Below are 7,796 nucleotides of genomic sequence, written 5' to 3' on the forward strand. Positions count from 1 at the left end.
AACATCGCAGAGGAACTTTGGGTGACTATCCAGGCAGCCAGCAATTTCTGTCATTTCTCACATTTTTGGAAGTCACTTGCTTGCACTTCCTGCTTATTGAGTTAATATTATTTCCTTCTCGGGTCTCTGAGGGAGTTGAAGACTAGATAGTTATAGTTTTCCTTGTTTACGAGACTCAGAAAAGAAATTCAGTAAAGAGATGTGAAGTGTGTAAGGTTGAGAGATAGAAAAGGTGGTTTTGGATGGTAAGGCAAATAAATCATAGAAAGTAAATTAGGTACAAGACTTTGGATTCACCAAGATAGGATAGATAATGGAGTATTTTCTCAGAATTTGTCAAATGCAAATGGACTAGACATTGTTGATGTACTTATTGCCTGTATATATTATATATAGTTATTATATTTTAGGTAATTTTTGTATCAGTTATAGCCTTCTTTTTTATTTTATACAAAAAAGGGGAAATAGAGTGATATTTTATTTGTGGGCTTTTTCTTTTTTTCTTGTTGGTTTTTAGAGACAGGGTTTTTCTATGTAGCAATCCTGACTGAGTAACTGAACTCACTCTGTAGACCAGGGTGGCCTTGAACTTTTGGAGATCTGCCTGCCTCTGCCTCCCAACTACTGGGATAAAAGGCGTGCGCCACCACCACCCAGCCTTATTTGTGTTTTAATAAATAAAGCTTACCTGAAGATCAGAGAGCAAAACTAGCCACACTAGTCAGCTACACAGGCCAGGCAGTGTGGCACACACCTTCAATCCCAGCAGCCACAATAGTTAGCCATAGAGGCTGGGTGGTGGTGGTGCACACCTTTAATCCCAGTACTAGAGAGGAATATAAGACAGGAGGAGACAGGAGCTCAGTCTCAGTCTGCAGTTACGCTGAGGACAGGATTGCCCAACTTTAGTAGAGGTAAGAACTCTCTAGTGGTTAACTGCTTTGTTTTTCTGATCTTCTGCTTGAACCCCAATATCTGTTTCTGGGTTTTTATTATTTATGCTACACTCCTGGAGCAGTTGGGCTGCCCAATCCTTGCCAAAAGACCTGAAGACGTTCCCGAGACCTCTGTGATCCTTGCTATCACTTATAAACAGCTCTGTGCAAGTTTGCAAGAGTTTGCAGGGCCTTGCTCCAGTTCTGCTTCAGGAGACTCTTGGGCAGGGCTCAGTGACGCTCACTCACAGAAAATACCCTACAGTGAGGGCACAGTTAGCACAGGCCTGGGGCACAGAGGAACCCAGGCACAGCTTCCTGGCATCTTCTCGAGGGCAGTCACCCAGCACACACGTAACTTCTCCAGAAACCAGCTGTGACAGCCCAGGTGCTGACTGCCAGGGCAATCAATGGACCCTGAGTTTGTACTGAGAGTTAGTCATGGGGTCACCCTCTGCCTCACACAGCAACTGTCTGTCTGCATGGCACAGTGTTTGAACAGATAGGTTGGGCACAGAAAGATAGTCTTCTCATAGCATGATGGGAGTCTTACCCAGATCTAGCTGCCGAGAAGCTAGCGAACTGGAGCCAAACTCACCAGACATCGGGAAGGAGGGGAGACTATGAGAGCGAATGGGTGCTGGGAACCATTTAAGCCACAGACTCGGTCCCAGATGATAAGCGGTTGGGGGGGGGGCGGGACTAGATGAAGTCTATGCCCAGGAAGATCCCCTGAGAGCATGGTGAAGGCTGGAGGAGACAGGAAGGAGGGTCTCTAGGGAGCTGCAGAAATGCCCCAGAGTATTGGGGGGAACAGACAGCATAACAATGAGGCCCTTGGGCTAAAAAGGGCTGGGAGGTTAAGAGTGCTCACTCTGCAACCATAAAGATCTACAATTGGATCCTAGCACCCTTGTAAGATCTGGGCATAGGGGCTGGAGAGATGGCTCAAAGGTTAAGAGCACTGACTGCTCTTCCAGAGGTCTTGAGTTCAATTCCCAGCAACCACATGGTGGCTCACAGCCATCTATAATGAGATCTGGTGCCCTCTTCTGGCATGCAAGCAAACATGGAAGGAATGTTGTATACATAATAAATAAATCTTTTTTTAAAAAAAAAATAAAAAAGAGCACAGGATGCTCTTCCAGAGGTCATGAGTTCAATTCCCAGCATCCACATGGTGGTTCACAACCATTTGTAATAGGATCTGATGCCCTCTTCTGATGTGAGTGAAGACAGGTCAACAAATAAGATAGACCTGGTCATAGTTTGCATGTGTGCCAGTCACCCCGGCACTGTAGAGGAAAATCGCTGGGGCAGCCTAGCTGGAAAACACAACCTCCAATGTCAGGGAGAGACCCTGCCTCAAAGGAACAAGGTAGAGAGTGGTAAGAGGAAGAGCCTAGATGCCCTCATTTGATCTCACCGTGGAACTGAGTCTGGGAAGGGATGCAGAAGGGGGTCCAGGACCTAAGGAGCATGTCCTGGTAACAGGGCAGGGTGCTCATGCTGAATAACCACAGCCACCCTGGCCCCAGCACAAAGCTGCTTAGACCCTGAAGGAGAGGATAGCGGAGAAGGGGAGTGGGGGCAGAGTGGGAAAGGGATTGGAAAGGGAAGAAAGGAGTCTGGAGTATTATGAACTAACAGGAGATGGATAATAGGTAGAGGACTGTGGGACCCTTACGGGCTGCATGGCTGGATCTTATCAATCAGTGAAAAGAGAGATGGCAAATCAGACGGACACATGCTCACTAGCCCCCACCCTCCAATACTGGAAAACCCTCCTCCTGTTGGCAGTTCCCGGTCACTGAGCCACAAAGCCTGGAGTCTACGACTACCTGGAGGTCTTGCATGGCAACTGTGAGCTATGCTGCCTATAGTGCCCTGGGCATGCTTGAACAGCTGGTGTTGGAGAGGACCTGCAGGCTGACAAAGCTGAGAAACGTATGGACACACTGGCTTCCGCAGCCCTGTCCCATTGTATTCTGTGACATAAAGGCCAGCCACCCAGCCTCCCCACACCTGGAGGACCTGGGCTAGCAGGAAGTACAGTCTCTGAGGAAACAGGGGCAATGTGGGGTGTGTGGTAGACACATATTTTCTGGGGTCCCAGATCGGGACACCCTCATCATAAACAGGAGACCTTCTGCCCTTTGTGTTTTCTGGGGAACACTCTAGGGGCTTAGTATAGCATGCTTCTCCTATGTTGGATGCGGGGGGACAGGGCCTTCATATGTTCATCCTTGCTCAGGAATGCAGGTTGGACACACATAACAACACTGCCCTGATACCCCAGAAGCCCCTCTGCTCCCAAGGATCCTTCTCCCCATTGGGGACCTTCACATTGCCACTCTGTCTTCACAGCCACCTGTGAAGAAAAGGAAGGATAGTGGGGTGCTATCCCTATTCTGCAGGTAGAAAAACTGAGGCCAAGTAGCTGCAGCCTGGAGAGTGGAGATGGAAATTTGCTGGGGGTGGGAGATTGGCTTATGCTGGGGCCTCCCAGACCACCAAAGGGACAAAGGAACAAGGTGGAGGTCTCAGCAGCAGGGCCAGATGGGGTGAGTGAGCTTTGGCAAGCTGTCTTCAGTGCTCCTTCCACGACTGCCTGTAACTGAGCTGTCCCCTCTTGTCCCTCTTCCCTTGGCCACTCCTCCCACATTTGAGGAACCTTTTCAGGCAACTCCTTTGGTCCTTCAATTATGGACAGGCCATTGTGACAGAATCCATTAAGTTTAGAAACAACAACTACTTCTTCTTCCTCTTCCTCCTCCTCCTTCTTCCCTTTTTCAGGCTTCTTTGTGTAACAGTCCTGACTGCCCTGAAACTCACTCTGTAGACCAGGCTGTTCTCGAACTCACAGAGATCCACCTGCCTCTGCCTCCCGAGTGCTGGGATTAAAGGCGTGCGCCACCACCTCCTGGCCTCCTCCTCCTCCTTTTTCTAATTATTATTATTAATTATCAGAAGGAAGAAATGGATGTAATCATGTTTGGAGTATGTTTGCCTTATGTTAACATGGTTACAAATTATACTTATTTTTGTGGAGGGAAAACGTGTGTGTGTGTGTGTGTGTGTGCGCGCGCGCACATGCCCACTCATGTACACGCCCACTCACGAGCACTTTGGTGTACATGCCTGTGGAGACCTAAGATTGACATCAGATATCTTCCTCTATCACTTTTCACTTTTTTAAAAATTTTTGTAATTTAATTTTTAAAATTTTATTATGTAAACAGTGTTCTGTCTGCATGTTTGCCTGCAGGCCAAAAGAAGGCACCAGATTTCATTATAAATGGTCATGAGCCACCATGTGTTTGCTGGGAATTGGACTCAGGACCTCTGGAAGAACAGTCAATGCTCTTAACCTCTGAGCCATCTCTCCAGCTTCACTTAAAAAAAAAAAATACTGGGCCTCGCTATGTAACCCTGGCCTGGAACTCACTATGTAGACCTGGCTAGCCTCAAACTCACAGAAATCCATCTACCTTTGCCTCCTGAGCTCTGGGATTAAAGGTGTGCGCACCATGCCCTGTTCCACCTTATTTTTTGAGACAGTCTCTCATTGAGCCTGGAACCCAAGGATTCCGCTTGGCTGACTGAACAGCAAATCCCAGGGGTCCTCCTCTCTCTGCCTCCCAGTGCTGGACAATCAGCAAGCTTATGTAGGTGCTGGAGACCTGAATTCAGGTCCTCAGGCTTGCAAAGCAAGTACTTTACCGGCTGAGCCATCTCCCTAGCCCTGGAGGGAAGACTTTTGTTGCTATTGAAATGGTTCTAAGGGCCTGGTTGTGGGGCTCCTTGCGGCCTGGGACTCTTGAGACTTAATGTCTTGTTGTGATGCACTGACCTGGTCAGGAGATCATCTCTGCAGCCTTGTCCTTGACACTGACAGAGCGGGGCTGCAGTGGGGACCGCTGAGTAAGCAGATGGTCCTTAGAAACGGACACAAATCCCATCACTGACAGAGCTTTCCTGGGGATCATACGCTACACTAAGATCCTCCACACATCTTTACATGCTTGTAGTTCAGATGGGGACACTGAGGCTGGCAAAGTTAAACAATCTGCCCTACATTGGTCTCTAAGAGTGTCTGAGTCTTGGGCCTGCTTTCTAAATCACTAGCCTGCTAATGCCACTATGGCAACCGGTGCAGCTGGTGTTAAGGTCAGAGAAATGACCTCCCACAGATATGGAGCAAACCCCTGAGATCTGGTCTGTCACGGACCCTAGGCCTGGCCCTACCTTCTTCTAGGTGCTCAGCCCGCCCAGGCCACTCCTCTGGGGCCCATCCCAGAACAGAGAACATGGGGCTCAGGGATAAAAGGATTGTAGGATGTGGGGGCAAGCACAGAAGCCGCTGCTCTTGCCTGGGCATTTGACGATCTCTAGGAACCTGCTGCTGAATGATTGACAGGATCTCATCAACAGAGAAAACAGAAGAGGACAAGCCAGGCCCCAGCCCAGCCTAAGGAAGGGCCTGGCCTTAGGAGAGGCTATGGGCAAGGCTCTGGGAGTGCAACTGAGGATCATAGGGGCTCTGAAGCCTGGGCCACCTGAAGCCTGGGCCGGGGAGTCAGGTGATTGAAGGTCCAGAAGCCGTGTTTAGTGTGCATTTATTAGAAGCCGGGCACTGTGATAGGCGTGGGGGTTAGAGATGATAAAGACACGGTCATTCCAAAGAGTCTAGGCCACTGCCGCGTGCCTGGGAGCCTCCACCTCAGTCAGAGACCCACATCCCCGGCCTGTCGTGACGTGACCCCTGTGCTTTCTCCCCTTGGACCAGTCTCCTTTCATAAAGCAGCTTTACTGGGCTGCTCCCTGCCAGCGGCTTCTTGGAACTGTCAGATGAAAGAGCCCATAGGTGCCTGGAGCCCCATGGCAGGGCTGGGCGGGGTGCAGCAGCATCCCACATCAAATCCCAGGGAGGTGGAGGAACAGCCTCCAGGACTTGGGGGCACCAGGTTTCTCAGGAGTTCCCACTCTCTGATAGCTGCCAAACGTGTTCCTGCAGCTAGGAGGCATGACATGAAAGTCCCCGCCCTGCCAGGTTGACCTGTGATGGGTAAATGACAGACGCCAACACCCTGACTACCGGCTGATGCTGACATTGGCAGGAAAAAGTGGAGGTGGCCTTGGCGGCACAGAAGTGAGGGAGCCTCCCCCAAGAGTACTGAGGACTTACCACTGGCCGTGGGGTAGGCAGATCCACATAGGCAATTCCACTACCAGGTGGGGTGTAGCAAGGGAAGCCCCCAACCTTGGCTGCAGGTCAAGGGCAAACTAAGGGCCTTGGGCTTTCCCCACAGCGCCTGTGCCTTGAAGTCTTTGCCTGTCCTCTTCTGGTTTGACCTCACAGGGGAGGCAACAGAGTCCAGAAAGCCTCGTTAACTTCTTCAAGGCCACAGAGTCACTTGGTGTGGCTAACAGATGATTGTTGTTAGTCATGTTTTATCAAAAGAGAAAAATGGTTCAGAGAGGTTAAGTGACTTGCCCTGGGTCAGAGTGAGCAAGCAGGACACCTGGCCTAGGTCAGAATAAGAGAGTCCATATCCCACAGCAGTGGGCTTCCCTTCACTTACCTGGACAAGAAGGGGGCAGTAGCCAGGGCCTGTCCTGTGGGAAGGGGGAGGCAGTACCATGGCCTGTCGTGTAGTCCTTTGGGGGGGACAGTAGCCAGAACCTGCCCTGTGGTTCTGTGGGAAGGGGGGGGACAGTAGCCATTTCCTGTCCTGTAGTGCTGTGGAGGGGGCAGTAGCCATGGTCTGCCCTGTGGTACTGTGGTGGCAGTGGGCGCGGGGAGGGCAGTAGCCAGGACCTGTCCTGTGGTTCTATGGTAAGGGGGCGCAGTAGCCATGGTCTGCTCTGTGGTCTTGTATTTGTGGGGGGAGGGTGTAATCTTTGGATCACACCCCTGAACTCTGGTTCTCAGAGCCCCCGCTACAGACAACTTCATCAAGTGCACGGTTAGTTTTTGTCAATTTGACACAAACCTAAGCGTAACTGGGAAGAGGGAACGTCAGTGGAGGAATTGCCTCTATCAGACTGGCCTGTAGGCAAGTCTGTGGGGTCATTTTCTTGACTGATCACTGATGTGGGAGGGCCCACTGTGGGCCGTGCTGCCTCCAGCCAGGTAGTCCTGGGTGAAGGAAGAATGCAAACTGAGGGAACACACCAACAAGGAGTGCTTCTTCATGGTGCCTGTTGACCTCCCTCAGTGACAGACTAGGATAAGGCCACGTGAGCCAAAGAGGCCTTTGCTTCTCGAAGCTGCTTTTGGTCAGTGTGTTACCAAGAACCAGACTAGGACATCAGGTACTTGTGGATTTCTTATAAATCAAGAAAACCATTACATATCATGATAAATATCATCTTTATACCCACATGTGCAGAAACATAACTTTTTTTATTTTTCTAGATCTGGAGATGGACCCCAGGACCTCGTGCATGCTTGTGCTCCCCCATGGAACTATAATATGAGGGAAGGCATCACCAGAGGCAAAAAAAAAAAAAATGGAGCACAATAAGTCAGGTGGTCCCTTTCTGATTGTTGGCCTCTGTAATCCTATTCTACATGGGGCAAACCTATGTCCCTGCCCCTCCTCAACCCTGGAATGATGAGAGAAAAGACAAAGCAGTGGGGGACAGGGACATGCCCTGTGGCATGGGATGGCTGGGAGAAGGAAGGCTGCCTTATAAATGACAGATCTCCCCAGAAAGGACAGAGGAGTGGCAAGAGGCAGAAATGATGGAGAACACTAACAGGCAGGTCTGATCAGGGCTGTCATGACAATGGTCAGGAGGCAGGGAGGATCCCAGCACAGTCATGTGAACCTGGAATACCAAAGCCAAGAATTT

This window comes from Microtus pennsylvanicus, chromosome 2, assembly GCF_037038515.1.
Source record: "Microtus pennsylvanicus isolate mMicPen1 chromosome 2, mMicPen1.hap1, whole genome shotgun sequence".
NCBI classification, from domain to species: Eukaryota; Metazoa; Chordata; class Mammalia; order Rodentia; family Cricetidae; genus Microtus; species Microtus pennsylvanicus.